This window comes from Falco punctatus, assembly GCF_963210335.1.
Source record: "Falco punctatus genome assembly, chromosome: Z".
Lineage (NCBI taxonomy): Eukaryota > Metazoa > Chordata > Aves > Falconiformes > Falconidae > Falco > Falco punctatus.
Genome location: NC_137586.1, coordinates 30821913 through 30842723, shown reverse-complemented (window position 1 = coordinate 30842723; position 20811 = coordinate 30821913). Strand labels below are relative to the sequence as shown.

At 40.0% G+C, this 20811-nt stretch overlaps 1 protein-coding gene across 2 annotated transcripts in view; it reads right to left on the bottom strand.

Moving 5' to 3' along the window:
* The window catches only part of JAK2 (Janus kinase 2), a 91806-nt gene extending 71881 nt beyond the window's left edge, over window positions 1–19925 (bottom strand). The window contains exons 1-2 of one of the 2 annotated variants that reach the window (XM_080372269.1): window positions 19788–19925; window positions 18996–19062 (exon numbers count right to left, since the gene is read on the bottom strand). The gene's annotated coding sequence lies outside the window, so the exon portion shown is untranslated. Of the gene's footprint in view, window positions 1–18995; window positions 19063–19241; window positions 19506–19787 lie in introns of those variants that run through there. The other variant, XM_080372277.1, reaches the window with a different exon arrangement.
* Window positions 19926–20811: the final 886 nt, after the last annotated feature.

The following is a 20811-nucleotide window of genomic DNA, read 5'->3' as shown; positions in this document are numbered from 1 at the left end:
GAGAATCATAGTAACTTATCCTACTTAGAAAACACATAATCTTTATCAGCCACGCAAAAAGTCCACTTCCAAGTCATGAAATCAAACTCAAAGTGGCACATCTGACAGATGCTTTCAGACATCAAGAAAATACCTACCCCATGAGCAGTCTTTGCATCTTGTAAGGCAAGCCATTATAAAATAACAACTCCATTCTAAAATAACTAGTTAAGTAGGGCAAGAAAGGAAAAGAAAGTAAGCAGGCCACCTCCCTCTCAAAGGAAGGCACAGAACATGGCAGCGAGATTAGACAGGACTGCAAATCCATTTGGCAAGAACAATGACTCACCGTGAAACACAACATGAAGTGAGGCAGAATTATACAACTTAAGTATTCAGAGATCTTGAAAGAACTTGAAGAGGAAGGCACCTGATCTCCAATAAGGCCTCCTGACCCTTAAGCAGGAAAAGACAGGCATATACTAAAGGAAAAATCCTGGTTGTGCTTTTACTAAAGCACATCTGATTATACAGGTTGACCAGCAGAGAGAGCTGCATGAACTGGAAAGTCTGCATCTCAAATAGGACACTAGTCAACACGCACTCACAGGAACAGCAGTAGGGACAGCACTTAAGGATATTAGGTATGCATATGTGGTACACACACAAATAGACAGACCAGAACAAAACTGAACCCACAAAAACACATATACAAATGCTACACATCTTGCTGACATATGAGAAGATGCAGGCAGTTCTGAAGAGTCAGAGTTCTGAAGAAGTTCTTACATAAAATGGTGTTCTCAAAATCAGCAACACAATTTACAGTACTGACATAAGTGAGCTGTTGGCAAAGCTGTGGAAGCAGGGGAGGCGAGTGTTACCATTATCATAACTTCAAATGAAATCTTTTGAAGACATGGGGGAACAACATGTAATTTATGAAGTTTAAAGGAATCTCTATCTTTCAGGATGTGTCCCTGATTAACTCTTCTATATGGTAGCTTTTCAGTACATAAACAGATCCATTTAACCTTTTAAACCCCATGAAAAAGCAAAGAAACTTTAAATTAATAGAAGCAAGTATATACTCAAATATAAGGATTTATCACTAAAAGAATTGTGTATGTTGACTGCAGATATTCACGATTTCAATTGCAAATTACGGAACTATTTAGAACTGCAGGAGCCAAGAGCGGACATTAATCACAGACCAACACAAAACTACAAATGGCAGCAAGATCCATACTAGCCTGCTTTTTCTCCTACTCTAAAGGGTTTAATAAGCTACACCCTCCTTTGAGATACCTGTTGTATAAACATGCCACAGAAATAAAAATCCACTGAACCAAATGCATTTACAGGCAAATTTACCTGCAAGAGACAGCTACCTTTTAGGTTGAACCAGCAGCTCAAGTGATTTTGAAAGCCTACAAAACCAACCACACTCCTCTTTTATCATCACCAAAACTTAAGATTACTCTAATTATTTAACTATTAACTAACTCTAGGACCAAATTTACTTAAAAAGAGTCTCAAATATGAAGGTTAATGCAGCCTGAAGTTTTTACCATCTTCAAAGCTGGATATTTCAGAACCCCTCTGAACAGCTTCTTCCAGTGTTTGACCACCCTCTTACTGAAAAAGATTTCCTTAATACCTAACAAAAACTTCCAATGTTTTCACTTGTGTCTGTTTTCTCTCATCCTGACACAAAGTCCAGCTCCATATTCTTTATAGCCTCCCATCAGGTAGCTGAAGACAACAGATAGATGTCCCCTCAGACTCCTCTAAATGGAAGCACACAGTTCTCTCAGCCCCTCATACATCATGTACTCCATCCCTATTAATCTCTGGGAGTTCCTTCACCAGACTCATTCCAGCATGCCAGTATTGACCTAGTACTAAGAAGCTCTGGTCTGGAATAGCACAATTAGACAAAATAACTGCCCTTTCAAACAAAATGTTCTTTCAAAAGAGATTTGTTTTAATGACACAAATGAAAAGTTAGATACCCAAGAAAAATGCAGGCTACACCTAAGAAATAACTGAGTATGCCCTGAAAAGTAGTAGTTATAATAACTACTGATATAGTCAGAATGAATTCAATACAAATTTTCTGTATAATTCAGCACTAAACATTTTATAAGCACCACCCATACATATGGATCAAATTATGTCTTCTTTATATACAAACATGTATAATATTCTGCACACTCAATTTTACTTATATACTTCATATATAAAAAAGTATATATCTAAACCAAGGGGCTTAGTCATCACACATCAAGACAATTTTGCCTGGCTGAAATCCAAAACAGAAATACAGTTCTGTAGTCCCTGCAGGAGAGACATTTTGTTTAAGATTATTCTAATTTGAAGATTAGACAATAAGTTACAAATATTAAAATGCTTAACACTTGCAAAAATTCAAGACTACATCAAAGAATAAAACTAGTTCATAAACATTTGTTGTTACTGCTGAAGTACACACTTGACAATCACTGAACTTGGTGGAGGAGCTTCTGACTCACAGAAGTCTGCAAAACAATTGCAAGACCTGCATGAGAAAGAAGGAACAGTAACCCGTAATTCTGCTCTTACACAGGAACATTGCTATGCAACAAAAACAAACACCAAATGGCTGGTTCACTTTTAAAACTGTCTTTGGGCTCATATGATTTAATAATTATTTTTTTTTAAGCAGGGCAGACCAAACTTTATCATGAGACAATCCCTTTCTTCAAACTCAAAGGATGTTTCATAGTACTCTACAATACGCTTAGCTAGACTACATGAGAGAAACCTGTATTTTGTTCCATGGAACACCAATGGCCAGCAAATTCAATCTGTACATGGCAAAAAAGTTAACATAGCAACAGACTGACCCCTGAAAACGCACAGTACCATTTTGGATTCTACATAAAGGTAGAAGAGGATTCAAAAACACTGTTTTCACCAGAACAGGTCATGTGATGGTTACATCAGCCAGCAAGTAAGTACTCTCAATAAAATGAAATCATCTCATAGAAAATCAATTTTAGTGAGAGACATTCCCAATTGTAAAATGCTTGGAGATTAAATTCTTCTCTTCCCTTTGCAACTACAACAAAGTATTCGTCTGTCTCTGCAATCTAATAAAATCTAAATACAATCTAATCTAAATACAAGCAAAGACTACAACCTGCTTCATGCTGTCCATTCTGTGCCCTCCTGCCCCTAGCCCTCTGTTACCTTTCAAAGGTTCAAGTCAAGTGGAAATCGGTATGAGAGTTCTCCCACACCTCCTCACAACACTCAGCTTACACCGCAAGAAAGATCTGGGACCTGGAAGCTTGTTAAAACTTACACCAAGAACTTCAAGGCTTTAATAATAAACAAGAGCTGATACACAGAAATGTTCCCACAGTAACAAGTCCTGTGGGTGCTAAATGTACTGGTCATTGCCTCCAGAAGGCTGTACCTTCTGTCTAGAACCATCATCTTTTAATCACCTCAGCAGTTACTCAGAAGCCAATCTTAATTAAAAATGAAACTCTTGCTACATAAAACTTGCTTAGATTTATTTGGCTACTAGCTGAGTCACATCTTACTCAAATACTTTATGTCCACATAGCTTGAAAAGAAAATGGAGAAGCATTCAAATTCATTTTGATTTCATAAGGCTTTGACTGAAAGCCCAAGCAATGAAACAATACTTGAATCATGACAGCAAAAAAATTAGAAATCAAATTAAACAAGCAGCAGTACAGTCAGATTAAGGAGCCTAACATTTGACTGGTGACTTGTTTTTTGCATATTAAACTAATGCATTTTTCAGTTTGAGTCCCAAGAGCTGCATAGTTTAAACTATTAAATAAAATAGGCAAACATCAAAAGCTAGGTTTCTAGTGATAATACAGAACCTTTTGAATAGGGATGTTTGGTTATTTTTAAATACATAGGAGCAAAAAAATACAATCTGGCTGCAGACCCTCTTTAAAGGCAGTTGAAATTCTGCTTCAAGGGCTGTAATCAGATATGCAGTTACGACTGTTCTTTTGTTCTTAACATTTTATGGACCTTATTTTATACTGAATGCAATCAAATAACAGAATCAGTGCTTTAATGAAATCCTATATGCAACTCTAAAATGGTATTTCTTTGAGTTCTTTTAAACACTACAATACTGTGTATCTAGGTGCAAGGATTTTGTCAGCTTAATGCCTACCCTTCATCACTGTAGCAGTAGTAGAAACAAAACAATGACTAAATACAAACCCACTAGCCTTCTCCATCTATGCTACTCAACTCTAGTTAATTCAGTTGTCCTTTCACTCAATCAATAGAGGATCCTTGCAGCACTGAACCCCCCATCTTGTGGAGCTCTTCAGGCACAGCTGAAGCAGCACAGCCTTACCTGTCTGCTAGGCCCGACATGGAAGGAAGCGTCAGTACTCAAAACATTTAACCCTTTCTCTTTTTTTTCCCCTCTCATCTCAGTGCTTTCTGCTGAAGAATGTCATTCCTCTTGTTTATCAGGCTTGTGGTGACAATGGTGACCTACCTTCTCATCCTGGCTTTGTCAAAACCCTTCCCCCCAACACTGCCTACCTCACCTTATTAGCAATTCTACTCTATAAGCAAACAAAAAAAACCACCAGTAAACACCTGTGGCTGTTTATACTTTGCCTTTACGTGTTTGTGAGTAGCTGACATATTGGAAGGGCAACTTCTGTCTCACCACTAGATGAGCTAGACAGTCAGAAGCTTCACATGCCAGAGACTGGTGAATGGGCAATACACTCATTGAAACAAGTGTATTTTCCACTATGGCTGAAACAGCTGAAATGTCATTACATCTTCTTCCTTTTACAAACCCAAAGCTGTCCCATATGTAGTTGAACTATCTTCCAAGAGCTGCAGTTGCTCTCAAATCAGTCCTTCCCATATTACCTTTCCTCAGCTGCTGAGGACCCCCCTTTACTGGCCCATCATTTCACAAGCTTTTCCAGTGTGTTAGCATGACAAGTGACTAAATATTTCTCCCTTTACCAGACAAATGCATATATACTGCCTACACTGGGCCTGCAAGGCTCAAAATGCTTCTCAAGCTGATCCTCCAGTCCAGCAGTACTATAACCATGCTGGCAGCTAAACCCCTTTAACTTTTTCTGCTGGTTTTATGTTCTTCCCTTCTCTTTCATACACCATAAACCTGTCCGCACCCTCAAAAAGACAAAAGGAAAAAAGGAGGGGAATGGGGGGTGGTGGGGGTTGTGCAGCAGGGAGAAACCCCACACCCTCTTCTGTTCTTTCCACTTTAATCTATACACCTGCTCTACTCTATATTTTGTAAAAGTTCCCCGCTTTAAATTTCTTTTCCTTTGTTTGTTTTGGGCATTCTCCGTTCCCTCCCTCCTCCCCTAGCAGCAGGACTCCTCAAAGGAGATCATTTTGCCCCTTTGAGAGGTTTGGGTTTTTTTGGATTTTTTTGTCTTTCTGCAGAAGACAAAAGAAGGCAGCTCTCCCTAGTATTTAATTTTCTTATCACTCAAGAGCATACAAGTTGCTTTTGGAGTTGATAATCTGCAATGTCTTCTTGTGTAACGGCTGTCAAGTCAGTAACTAGAAATAATCCATTAAAAGTATAAATTATTGATCAGGCTATTTGTGTGACCACTGCACTTCACAAGACAGGATTATCTGCCAACAGGCTGCTCTCAGAGACTGACTTCCAGTGGGAAAATAAGTTATCACAGAAATTTATGCAAAGCCTAGAAATATATATATATAGAAAACATATCTAGAAAGAGGTTCCAGAAAACTCATTTTAATGCTACCAAGGGGTAGCATTGCCAAAATTTTCATGTTCCTATGCTGCAAATTATTTCATTTCTACCAAACCATGATCAAGTTCAGATTAGTGTTACTTTCATTACTTCCAGCACTATTAGTAAGCTAAAAATCACATAAGTTCTTTCATCTTCTGTTTTGTGTGAAAGAAACACACAACTGCACATGTCAAATGATGTTACTGATACTGAGTCTAGATACCATGCATGTTCCAAATAAATAGTCTATCACAGTAGTTTTGACAGTAAGTATGATGTTCTTTACTCATCAGTGTTACAGGTTACAGTTTACAGATTACAAGGGCAAAACCGAAAAACCAGAAAAATTAACAAACTGACATTCCTACATACAGTCTGTGTAATCCACAGCTGACCTTCCATTTCTTTCATTACTTGTACACACCATTTAACACTTTAAGTATGGCTGTAATCATATAATGAGATTTGCTAAAGCCAGACTTTGCATGAACTAGTCCAACAGTAGCATTTTGATGATCTACTTGCTAAACACCAAGAATAGAATCATAGAATCATTTAAATTGGAAAAGACCTTTAAGATCATCAAGTCCAACCATTAACCCACGACTGCCAAGTTCATCACTAAACCATGTCCCTAAGCACTGCATCTATGAGTTTTTTAAACACCTCCAAGGATGGTATTTCCACCACCTCCCTGGGCAGCCTGTTTCAATACTTTTCAGATGTTTTGCAACCAGCAGAAACAGTCACATTAGTAATAATAAATTTGCAATGCTCTAATTCAATTTTGAAAGCATATGAAATATTCTAATCATGACCTAGATTAACTCTCACATTCTATAACCAAGAGCCATGTTACAATTCTAACTACTAATAAATGCATGCAATGATACTCTACTAAAGATTCCGTCTCATATAAAACATCATAATTTTATAACATTTTACTGTAAAAAATGCATGTACAATTAGGTATTTATAAATATAAAACTGTTTCAGTAACTTAAAACAGTCCTAGCCTTATGTAACAATTCACTACCCATTGTTAGTACTGTTATTAATCTGATATTATAATTATGCCTTCAAAAGGACGTGACCCATTACACAGATAAAATAAAAGGAAATAAAAGTATGTAGGAACAAACAAGAAAGGAGAGATCACAAATTACAATTGCAAACTAATCCTGTACACCACCTGTGAGAATAAAACAGAAATGTGATAAACAAAAAGGTTTCTTAAAACTGCTACTTTATTCCACCACACAGTCTAAATAAGGAAAGGACCACAATCTGAAACAGATATTTCTGCTCATTCCACCATTAAGAAACTAAAAAGCTATTGGTGAAAAATGTTTAATGAATGTGTGCACACATGTGTTAGATACAGCATTTGCTGGGGAAATTCATCCTAGTTTATTTTAGAGATAATTTTAGTTCAAGTTATGAATTTTTAATGCTCGCATATAGAACAGAGTGTCTGGCCCTCAACCATGGTGAATCAAGTGAGCAAGACACTCTGAACACAGCATGAACAGGAGGCCTAAAAGCCTACAAAGATATTTTCATACATCAGTTGTCTATACCGAGGTTACAAAAGATTTCCAAAGTCTTACCACAAGAAAGGACTTCTGTGTTCTCAACACATCAGCCTCACTGAGATTTGAAATTACACAGTAGTTTCCAAAAGCTGTACCTGCTGGAATAATGGAACATATACATTAGCAGTTAAGGTTAAAAAGACACATACAAGGACTTGCACTGTCTGCACCTCCAGTAGAGAACCACACACTTTCTTGCACCTTTTTACCCATTTGCCCTCCGGGATTTTTTCCCCCCTCATTTATAACACACTTCAACTTCTTCCCATTATCCCTGTACTTCAGACTACACATCAGTTCTCATCCAGTCTACTGCCAAGCCAGTCTCTCTTCCTTCCAGACAATAGATTATTCTCACTCCCTACATTTCAAAATAAATTCTAATCACGACACCAGGCCCTTGCCCACTGAGGTGAACAGAACTGACTCTTCTCACAATTTTTCACAAGCGATTTGTTTCTTCCACTAACAAATCAAAACTAATTTCCTCTTCAAAACTAGCAACAGCTCTCCTTCAATTGAAAATCAATTTCCCAACCTCCCAGACAATATAGTTTATCCCAGCTTGCAAATGTATCCAGCATATAGTTTCTGACCTTAGTATTTCTTTTATGTCATGTGCTTTTTGGTTATTTTATTTTCTTCCCATTTTCCCATCCAGAGATGCTAAAAACTTGACTGGGGAGCTTGCTCTAGCAACTCTAAGGATGACAATTGATCCAGAAAGACAAAAGGTTGTTTCACCAGTGTAAACTGAAAGACCAAATACTTAGCTGGATCTGGGCCCTCAAGTTTGGTTCCAAGTAGGTCAGACCTTGACTACTGTCAAGATCAGGAAGTGATCTTAAAACCTACTTGACTCTTTTATTAATGGGACTGAAGAAAGCAATGTAAGAAAGCAACAAACCCACAATAGGAGACTTGCAATGGAACATGACAGAAAAGTTCTGGAGGGGAAGAAAGAAAAACCAGAAAGAGTCAAGAGATGGTAAGAAGGTAAACAAGAGAGGCATCTGGAGGGATGAAGAGACAAAGCTGTTTACATACTTGTTCCCTCCTTACTTTAAGCCATTTTATTTCCAGAATCCTATTGAGTTCCAGCTTCTGCCTGTAAACTCATCTCTTGCTTTACTACTTTCAGGAAGGAAACCAACACCATTTCTGCCGTGGTGGGAAAAGAAGACAATTCCTTTTCTTACAGCACAGGAAACAACCGTTCAGAAGCATTAAGGACATATTATGCTCTCCCGACAGTGCCTTTGACTGAGACCATCTTTTTCTATTTGCAGATTCAAAAGAGTTATCTTGTGTGTGGTGTTCTATCATTCACATTAAAAAGTCCGCTTTTACAATTTTTAAAAACTTTTAATTTTTTCTATCATCTTCTGCGTAAACTTATGAAATGACTCTACAAATCCATTTAACTCTGTTGCTGCATGGTGTATATTTTTGCCAGGGAGGCTTTTATATTGTTCTTGTTCCCCTGTTCTCTCTTTCTTCTCCTTAAGGTGTTATCAGGGAGGATGATTTCCTCTCTTATTTCTTTGATGGCAAACGGATGTCCATCAGTTCTGTTTGCTTTGTTTCCTTCTTCAAAGGCTCAGTGAGTAACTGGATGTTATGTCAAGATGAGACAGAGACTGCACCAAACAATAGACAAGTATGCTAAATTCATTGTAATGGATTGTAACAAATTAACTATTAGATGAGACTCTGTATTTGATTTTGAGCCAGAGGGGGGAGGAAAAAAAAAAAAAGACAGCTTCAACTAATAACACTGTGGAGGTAATACATGCATACTTACTGCTTCTGAACGTATATATTTCTCAGAGAGAGGAAAATAATTAAGACAAAGATATTTTGCTTAATTAGGGATTTCTTAAAAATTCTTCTTTTGCCTTTTAAACTAATCTTAAATAATCAAGCAAACAGCTCAATATTTTAACTCAACTTAATTTGATGACAGAGGCAGCAAAATGAAATTTAAAAAGCAATATAAAAAGTGGAAACAGAGGGCAAGTGTACTAACATTACAGATATAAACAGCTTCTCAAGCACAAGAGTAAATATCAGTAAGAAATCAAATAATTTTAGGAATAAATAATATCAATAGTACAAGCTTTTATTAAACAACTTTAGATATCATTACATGATGCAAAAGATGGCATATGGATTTTTGATCCATTGATGTTCCCCAACAGAAGAAACTTACATTCCACAATTAACTTTATTTGTAATCAAAAAGGTTACAGAGCAACTCTAAGAAAGGCAAACATTAAAACTAACTTGACCTGTGAACTTGTACTCAAGAAGCCAGGCTTGATAAAGGAACCAAATACCGTCAGCATACCCTTGCAACTAGCTCTAGAAGACATTTCAGCACAACAGAATGCATTGGTCTCAACTGGTTGAAGTTTAATGACTCCAAAAGTTCCAGCTAGTTTAACCGTCCATGAATCTTACAGAACCAAAGCAGGGGCAGGGGAAAGTATCACATGCATATAAGCTATGTATAATTAAGTACTCAGAAATCAGAGGGGAAGACAAATTGATTTATTCAAATAAATTTAAAATAGCTTCTTTAAGTTATAATTGAAATTTAAGAGAATATTTAATATAAATCACTTTTTGCACATTTATTTTTTAAGCTGTTGTTCTGCATATTTAATCACTGAAGCAGCCAAATAGTTCTTTGTACTATTTTTTTTAATTAAACAAGATATATTATGTTGCATTTTTATGTAAGAAGCAACAGAACTTAATGTGTTCTATCTAGACTTTGAGTTTTAATTAATTAAATTATGCTAACAAGCACATTGGTTATGGTTTTCAAGACAGTAATTTTAAACTTATTTCTGGCATGCTGCATTTAGAAAATTGAAATGTAACAAAATCATGTACAAAACTAAAGAAAAACTCTACAGTTCACATTATTAAATACAACACTTGTGAAGAAACGCTACATAACCAAATAAATTTATCAGAACACATTTTACAGTTCATTACAGTGAGCAGTTCATTAACGAAGGGAAGCACTATAATTATCTGAATTGAACAGATTTTTTTCTGGTCACAATGTCCTTCAAGGGTTTAAAACCAAGGTGTCTCATCATCTTATGGTTATTTCTGTACATAAACTGGGAGAGGAAAATGTTCCCAGTTTTGTTGTTAGAAAGTCTCTGACCACCTACTGTCCTGGCTTTGCTGCAGAACTCTGCCAGTATTCAGATCTTATTTGAATTTAAACTTCCGTGTCCAGGCCTACCCCATCTCCTCCCTCCAGTACATAAAAAACACTGACAAACAGGAACAAGTTCACAGCAAAGGCCACCAGCGTAGCTGGGGACTGTCACACAGACCCTGTGAGGACAGACTGGAGAGTGTGGCCTGTCCCACCTGGAGAAGAGAAGACTCTGGGGCAACCTAACAGCAGCCCCCAGTACCAACAAGGAGGTTATTCAGAAGACAGAGCCAGGCTCTCTACAGGGTGGGAGACAACAGGCATAAATTGAAACTCAAGAGGTTCAGAGAGGATATACGGAGAAAGACTGTCATCCTGAGGACAGCCCAGTGCTGGATGTGCTGTCTCTGGAGGGTTTTGTGACCTGACTGGATACAGCTTCGATATCCATTCTGACACCACTACTGACCCTGCTTTTGGCAGGAGTTTCACCAGAAACCTACAGAGGTCCCCTCCACACTAAATTATTCTGTGATTCTATGAACACAGTATCTCTGTTTAATGAAAAATTACATTATTTGACTAAATTTAGGCCTTAGCAGAATTGTAATAATAACTGCCAACTGTTTTCTCGAAAACGAAAGGATTTCTTAAATTACTGTTTATCTAAATTAACTGCCTGTCCAGCCAAGATCAGGGATGGTATTTTCTTGTTTTCCATCAGCAGGTCCCCTTAGCGTGAAAAGGGACCACCACTTTTCCACGATTCACATGTGTTTAACCTATTGTTTTAACAGTATGATGAAGGGCATTCGAGGTCACTTCCGCTTAGGCACAGCCAGCCAGAAATACTTCAGCTACACTGTGGCAAGTCAAAACAATACCAGGTTTCTTAGCCAAGACAGACTTCAGATGTGGAAGGAGAAAAGTAGTTTGACACATTAACACAAAGCCCTACATGCTGTTTAAAAGTAAAGCTTTTCTGCATTTCCAGAAATGGCTTCAAGTAATCTAAATATAAAGCTGCTCAAAGACAATTCATAGAAGTCACAGCACTCCACAAGGCTACTGCAGGAATAAGAAACCAGACAGACAATACCTTCTACCATATTATGGCATGTAGCAAACTTGCTGTAATATCTGGTAATGGCAAACTTCAAACTTCCTTCTAAAAAGTCTGACTGTAAAAAATGTTACTTCACCACCTTGCACAGTATTCTAATCACGGCATAATATCTTCAATGATAAAAACAGACATCACGTATTATCAACTTACCCAAAAATTTTTATCTCAGGTTCAAGAGTCCAAAAAAATTGTGTCAAAACTTAGGAGAACCACCACGAAATTGTCAAGTATTACAATCTTTTTTTACAAAACAAAGTAAAAACATTTAAACATTTAACAAAGTTAATTTGAAACTCAGTTTTGAGAGTTTACAGGCAAAAATACTGATAAGCTATCAGTCTGAGCAAGTGGCAGAGCTCTTAGAAAACAGACTTGGAAAAGTACCAAAGCCCAAGAAAATTATGGTATGGCTTTAGTCTGCTGCAACCTAAAGATATCCTTCTAAACACTGTTAATATACCTCAGCTAGCTTGAGTAGCAAAAGCAACATGACATTTTTGGTGTCCAATGCAATTTAAACTGCTGTGGGTTCCGGTTGCTGAAATATGAGCTCATTCAGGTACATCCATGTGTGTTACAATCATACATGCAACTACATTGCAGACACAGCTTCTAACTGATTTGGTTCCGACTCTGTAATCTCATTAACCTTAACCAAAATGTCCTGGTTTATTTATTCGCCACTTTGACCTGCATCTATTTCATCACACTGCTTTTAAGTCTGCCAGGGTGTAACAATGAGAAGTGAAGATTCCAGCTCATTTTTTACACCCACCTTGCACAGGGCTCTTAAGTCCTAACAATTTAGCATTCTCATTATCACATACGTAAGCCTAACATGCTTCTCCCCAGCTTCTGCAAGCATGCTTCCAAAATACTCATTGGAACTCATTGCAGCTCCATCATCCTTTCCATGCCCAAACCACCACTTTAGTGTGCTAGGCTCCAGTTCTAAGGGTCAAAAGACTCACAAGAACAGAACGCCCTAATGTTAGCCAGCTACCTTGAAATCACCTTTAACTGAAGCCAGGTTAAGATAAAAGAAACCAGAAGTATTTGTTCACAAAATAGTTCATGTTCACAAAATCCCTCATAGACAGCACAGTTACAAAGGTTTATGAAGACCCAGGTATAGAGCAATTAAAAGATAACCATGCACCTATTTACACAGTTGTTAGAACAGTTCCAAAGTCTCAACCTTTTGGGAGCCAGCTGTTGGCTTGACACATGCTTTATTGCCCACAGCTGAGGATCTGGGTCTTGTGCAATCCCACGTCCTCAGATCCCACTGGGAACCCAAAATTTCTTTTGTAGCTCAGTCCATCTTTGGGGTTATCCAGGATGTGGTTACACAACATTTTCCTTGGCACTGCAAGCCAGCTTAAGAAGCTATCCTGTCCGCTCCCCTTCCCTCATGCCACTTGTTCCAAGAGAGAAAAAAAAAATTATTTTAATTTGGGTCACAGTTGTGACACAGTTTACAGTACAGCAACTTCATGGTTTATAAGCCCTGACAGAAAGGCCAAAACTCTTTCTCTGCTTCGATTGCTACTCATTTTCCCCAGCTTTAGGAATTCTCCTGTCCCTCAGCCATCGGTCGCTAAGTAGGTAGAGCCTGCTTTCTACTGCTCCCAAGAGCAAAACCTCAAGGTATCAAAATATAGTAAAACCCAAAAGCATGCCTCTGGTTTACTCAGTGCAGAAATCTGAAAACTATGCATAGCAGATAATTTGTCAATATAATGAAAATAAATCTGTTGCTTAAAAGCTTCATATTAACACTATCCTTAACACACAGAAGCAGACATTCCAATCTCACAACTAATCTGAGACTCTAAATAGTAAAACCTTGTAGAACTGGCTTAAATCTGATTTTACAAGACAGTAAAAACTGAAGGCATTTCTATGTACATATTGTTATATGACTATAAAATAGTCTATATTAAAATGAAAATTCTAGTGGTTCAAAAAAGAATCCCGAGAACCTGTAGTGCCAGTGCTGCAAAGTATGGCAAACTAGTGTCAGGAATAAGATCAGAAATGCCAGCTAAAGTTTCCAAAACCAGTCTGTACAAGAAGCAATTTTCTCCATGTGAGATACATTTCATAGTGAGGAAGTGTCTTTAGTAGTTTGATGATAAAGCTGAAAAACATGCAAGCTTTCAGGTTCACCCATTCTCTTGGCAGTCTTCACGTAACCTATAAAATGGAAATAGTTTGGCTTTGTGTCCAAATTTGAGTCCTTCAACAACAAGGAAAGGGTTTTAAAGGTTTCACTTAATTCAACTCCTTTTACTCCCTCCATTTTCTGAGGGTAACATTTTGCCTTCTTTACCTTTGTAGATTACAGGACTGGAAGAATGGTTTTGATTTTGCTTGTCCCTGAGGGGATGCCCCTTCATACAGACCAGTCACTATTTGACTCCAGCTCCTCATTTCTGAGCACCACAGGAGTACTCCTTCATACAGATGGGAAGCAACAATCATGTAAGCAGCCTTTTTTGCCCCCCTTCTGCATTTTTTGCAACCTTTTGCTCCTTTGCTTCAGAGAGAAGTATAGAGCAAGCTGGGTATTGCCGTCCCTTGCAACCATATTGTAGTTAAATTATGAACAAACATAATACAACGTTGTTACATTTTGCAGAACCAGTACCAGACATTACAGAATGTCAGAATCCCTCACAAATGGGAAACACTGCGAAGAGAAAAATTTTGCTGGCTTACACTGCCTACTGTAGTATACTATACCACATATAACAGACCTTATATTTTTTTTCTGAACATCATGCTCCAACATTAACCCTCACTTGAAAGCTGCATTTTTAAGAGGCTTTTGTCTCTATAACCTCAGAGCCTCCTATGTTATTTGACTATCTTAATAGGTTTCCAAAGCACCTTTTCAAGGCACAAAACCCTCTCTTTTACTAGGACTTAATGGTTGTTTTCCAACAGTCTTTGTCCTCAGGTGCCCTTGCATTAGCCTCCTAGACAAGTTTTACCTAATAGGTTCAGTACAACTCAGACACCACCTGTGGCCCTATGTCTGTAACTGAATCCATGCAAGCAATCCCATCATCTTATGTTGAAGTTAAAAGGGCTAGCAATCTAAATGCACTTGAACAACTGAGACCTCTAAAAACTAAGAAATACAGGTACCAAATTTACTGTATAGCTATACGTATCAAGAGTTTTAGACATCAAAAATGTTACACATTTAGAAGTCAATGTTCTTCTTACTTTAAAAATACCTCACAGCGCTGGAAACCCAGGTTGTAGGACAACACATTAAAGAATGACAAACATCTTGCTCATACCTACAAAATCCTAGTAGTCAACCAAGACTAATGTAGAACAAAGACTGAAAATACTCAAGTAAGGCATACTAGACATGTTCTTAAAGATTCATTTTATATACGCAAAGTGTCAATGCTAGACAAAGAAATATTAACACTATTCCTCTAATATATTAAACCAAAAAAACCCCTCAAAGTTCTTGTCCTCATACTGTTTTTGGGAAACAGGATGACTTCGTATTTGCAGGAAAACGTCTCACAAACTGATTTCAACTGATTCAATAATTATTCTTATTAAAGGCTAAAAAAAAAGAAATCATTAAGACCAATAGTCACATGAAGAAACATTTTTAAATTCTTAATTATGCACACAAATCGTTTTAATCACATCACTTTGAACACATATTTATTTAAAATGCCTGTAAAAGACTTAAACTTTGAAATCTACTGCAACTGCCCGAGCACATAAGCAAACTGATAACAGGAATATCAGCTAAGATACCTTCACTAGACTGTCAATAGAAAATTTTACATTATGAACAACACAGAGTTCAAGAACTGAGGTAAATACTAGAAAAGTTCCTCCATGGGTGTGCACACAGAGCAAGAAATACTACACTATACATACTTATGCAAGCATATAAGCAATTTTAAAGTCCCAGCATAAGTAACCAATCTTCAGTTTGGTAAGTCTGTAAAATGCTCCAGCTCTATTTCCTAGGCTTGGCATTGAAAATGTGTTTCAGCTTTCTAGTGAGTATTGAAAAACAATCCAAAACCAATTTTGGTGATAACTGGTTAACATGAGACTTGAGCAGGATCAAAATGGAGAGCTAGCCAAGGAAAAAAAACAGAAGACAGATAACATTTGGCATCAATAAATAAAAAATAATAAACTACTGGAAGAATAACTTGCACCTATTCCCACACAGGATTGAATTTTAAGACTAATGTAAGCAGATAAACAAAATAACCATGCACAGGTTGTGCAGGTCAAAAGAATCTCTGGCTTAATACAGGCATACAGAAGACAAGAAACAAAAAGTGTTCAATGAGCAAAGAATAGGATCAAAACCAGTCTCATTTCAGCTGGAATATTGTCTTTTGTGACATCACAGGAAAAAACTGAAAACCATGGACAAATACTAAAGATACTAGTGGGGAAAAAAAAAGCAAACCAGCAAACCAACAAAAAACAGAAGAAAGCCCAGAAGAAAGGACAGAGGTACAGAAAATTGAAATATCAACAGCTGATGCCTCTCCTCCCAATACAAGGAAATGTTTGACCATGACTAAAAAGCAATCTACTAACAACAAAAGGAACTGCATAATACTAATCTGGAAGTGACTGTCAAAGACACAGATGCAGAGACAACTGACACCACAAAAGGACAATGCTTGTATTGATTTAAAATCAATAGCTGGCTGCATTACATTAGAATTTTTTTTTTTACAAATCAGATTTAAATATTCATGTTTGACTGAGTGATACAGTGACTGCATAACTAATATTAAATGGACAATTATCTTCCAGGCAAGTCATTCTACTTGTCTACTCAGGAAGTACTTAAGATTTTCATCCATAGAAAACTGCTTTCTAGTACAGGCCAATAGGGCAGAGCAAAAGCTAGGAATTACTTTTAAAAGATCAAATCAGCTGTACCTCAATACCCACAAAAACTCAAGGGGATTCTATCATTGTCCATGTGCATCAGACCTCTCTGCATTCAGTAATGCATAACCCAGAGAGCTTAATACTGGACTGAGGCATCACTTTTTTTCTCCCAGCATCTCACAGGTTTCTTACACAAGACACCTTATACTTGTACCTTGTAGCTCTCACTTTATTTATATTATTGCAAGGCCTACAGCCCATTCAAGTGAGAGATACAATGTACTCCCTAACCAATACAGCATGCAGCAAAAAGCACCTACTTGTATGTGTCAAATAGAACTGATTACAGTTCTTCCAGGGGAACTGCTCTGAAAAAAATTCATTGTATATACACATTTTTGGTTTTCTTTTTAAAGCCTCCATAAAAACGTATCTACCTTATGGAATAATCTGCAAAACCTTCTATCCAGAAATTCATAAAGTTCCTCATTTACCTTCTGCTAAAGAAATCACATCTGAAACAAGTTAAGAGAAACACAAATGCGAGCATGAGCTCAAATGTTGACTCAGATCATGCTACTCTTACTCATATTAGTCATCCTGCTGTGCTCATGCTGAGAACCCTGTGGGTGGACACATGAATTCATAGGGAACCCACTGAAATCAGTGCACAGACAGGGTGAGAGGCTTTCAAAAAGCAGCTCTATGAAGTTAAATGGAAAACATATAACTGTGCATTGCCTAAAAATGTTGTTTTGCATATAAGCCTAGGTAAAAAGAAGGGGGGTCTGGTGTGTGGCGTGTGTGTTGCAACAGAAATGTTAGCCTATAACAGCATAGTAGCACTAGGATAGCATAATTTGGGATGAAAGGCACCTCAGGAGGTCATCTACTTCAACCTCCTACTCAAAGCTCCAGTTAATTTTTATTAAAAAGCCACGAGGTGTTGGCTGCCTTCTTCCACATTGGTTGTTTTTTCAAAACACCGTATTAAAACAAATATTTTTTATATTGCATGTTATATATAAAAACATATTGCATGCTTAATTATGTTAATCTGCTTTTTAATGAAAGTTTTGTGACTTTTGATAGTAGTTTCCTTTTATACATAACTAACAGCATTTAATTCATGTATCTTTAATACTTTATACATTAATATTTAATATTACGATATTTCCGAACCTTGTTTATTTCCCTCTAAAGGTTCTTTCAGCCAAGATGCTAGGTTATTTCCTGTAACTGCAAACATCATCACTTAGCTTTTGTTCACCTAAGGTCATATTGTAAAAGTGCCCCAGGGCTGAGATAAAAGACCAATAGCAAAAATGACAACCCTGTTGTTCAGCAACTGCTTTTCTTACAACTTCAGGAAGAACACGCTACTGCTAGTACAAGATGACAGTGACATTCGCTTTAGTAGTACTATGTGGTCATGCACAACATTAACTCGACATAGTCTGGAAATGGTTATTCTACAGAGATAGGAACTTTGGTTTTTACTAGCCCAATCACCACTCTTAACAGCTACATGTGAGAAGCAGCAGCAGCCTCCTTTCATTTTCCATTCTGCAGTTCCAGTCAATCTGATTTGATCAACAAGAATGTCAAACCATTTTTTGCATTCTGTGAACTCCTTGCTCATTAAACTTCCCCTCCCAGCAGCAAATACTACTTCCTTATGTTGCTGTTGTTGGCACTTATGAAAATGAAAGGCTCTGTAAATAGCTCAGTTGTAAGGCTTCTCTGGAAAGTGCACCACTGCTTAAGATCTCTATCGTTTCACACTATAATAGTGAAGCTGTTTACTACAAAATTCTCCATTTACACCACTTAAGTCACTTGGGACTTATTGTCATCAAGCAGAAGACAGTGAAGCTACTGTGTTCCTACTGAATCCTCAGGCACCAACCCTAAGAAGGCACAATAAACGTGCATGCCCAAGGAACATCACTACAACGTTACTCCCATAGCAATTACTAAGAAGATTGGGCAGGGAGGAGACAAAAAAAGTCAATCCATGCAAGTGATTCAAACTACCCTTTTCAACAGTGCACATAACCTCTCCACAATCCCCAGTCAGTATTGATTTTTCACAAAACACAAAATTTAGAAATATTTCTCTCTAACCTAAACTACATATATATTAAATTTGACTAACAATATAACCAATGGATTAGTACATGATAAACTAGAAAGCTGTACAGAGCTAAGACGTCAGAAACATTGATCATTAAGCAAATCTCAAGTGCAAAAATCACACTTGAAACTGTAAGTAGCCATCACAGTCATCCTAGTTATATTTCCCTCTGCCCAACAATGAAAAAGAATACAGTCTGTGTCCCTCTAGTGACAAACAATCTACGAATAACTGAAGCAAAGTGTTACTTTCTCACCTGTCACAGCAGAGGTTAGAAGGGAAAACTTGAAGACAGAGCCAATCAGGTTCTAATTAGACTTCGGCTGCAGAACAAAAAACAAACACTAAACTGAAGAAGTTTTATCTGCAATTCTCTTCTAAAAAAAAAAAAGGAAAAAAAATCTCTTGCAAAAATAAGTGAAATTCATTAATTCATAACCCACAGCTAACAGAACACCTCCCCACCCAGAAGCAAATTCAATACAGACATATAAAGACCAACCACAGATGCTTCTGCGACTGTTTGCAAGGACGACCACCCCCACCAACGGCACCGGTACGGGTTCCGGAGGAGGCTCGCCAGCCAAGCACGGCACCTTGGCGGAGGTGCGGCGCCCAGCGGCGAGGGGGCGGCTTCCAGGTCCCGCACACGGGCCGGGTCAGCCGGGAGCGGCTGTGCTGACGTGGGGCAGGGGGCACGCGGCGGCGCCCCGCGCCCGCGCCGCCAGGCACGCAGGGCCTTCCGCGCCGGCCGCGACCCCCCGCCCCGCCGCCTCCCCAGGTGCCGCCCCCCGCGGGGCCCCGCCGCCGCGTTGCCTAGCGCCGGCCCCGCCGCGCGCCCCCGCCCCCTCGGCCCCCCGCCCCCGGGCGCCGCGCAGTACGGGCAGCGGCAGCCGCCACACGCGGCGCCGGGGCCGCCCAGCAGCGGGACGGGGCGCGGAGGGCGACGAGCCGTAACCGCCGCCCCGGCCCCCCGCCTACTCGCCCCCCTCGCCGGCCGCCGCGGGTAGCGGGGCAACGGCCGCCGGGCGGCGCTGGCCCCACTCACCCCGGCGGCGGCTGGGCAGACCGGCGCGCGCAGGCAGCTCCCCCGTCGGCGCCCGCTCGCTCTCCATGCGCGGCGGCGGCGGCGCCGAGCCCAGCCGAACCGCGCCGCGCTCTGCCCGCTGCCTCCGCGCGGCCCCCCCGCCCCGCCCTGCCGCGCCGGGGAGCGGACGGGGAGGGATGGGCGGGGCATCCGCCCTCCCGCTGGGCGGGGCGCCGCGCTCCCGCCGCTCCGTCAGCACGCAGGGGCAGGGCGCCGCGCGGCGCGGCGCGGGGCCTGGGCGGGGCTGGGGGCGGCGCTGCCCGCCCCTGCCGGAAAGGCGCGGCGACGCGGGGGAGTGGGGGGGGGGGGCGAGTCTCGCCTCCTGCGGCCGCCGCGCCCCGCTGCCCTTCGGCGCCGTGTCACTGGCCCCGGGGAAAACCGACCTGGGGCCGGTTGTCAGCCCCGTCGGCTGCCGGCAGCGCCGCCACCACAGGTCAAGCCGGGAGCAGCTGGCCCGCGCAGGCAGCGGCCTCCCTCGCGGGCGCCGGAGTGACAGCGGGGCTGGGCGGTGCGGGAGGGGGGATCTCCCCGCGGGCGGTTGCTGCCTGCTGCCCCCCCGCCCTGTGGGGAGCAAGGGCGCCCTGTCTCTCCCGAGTTGCGGTCTGTCCTCACCGGTAGGAGCCGCTGTGAGGTAAAATCCGAACTGCAGTGAGGCAGAGGGCCTTGGACCAGCCAGCGCAAGTTTGAGGGACAGACCTTGCCTTGTTCAGCTGTGGTAAACAATAGCAGCGCATCTTTGCTGTGGTCTGCGTTTACAGTAGTGCGTGTGTTATCTGGGCCAAAGGAAAAATGCACGGGGTTTTGGGGTTTTTTTGTTTTGTTCTGGTTTTGTTTTTTTCTTTTGAAACTGCGCAGATGTGTGCTAGTTCTGACCCAGCTCCCAGGATGTATTGCACAGTATTAACCTTGCAGATACCCACTTTTCTGGTAACTTCCTACGGGATGAGTTTGTTCCTTATCTTCTTGTCCATGCCAAATAAACATG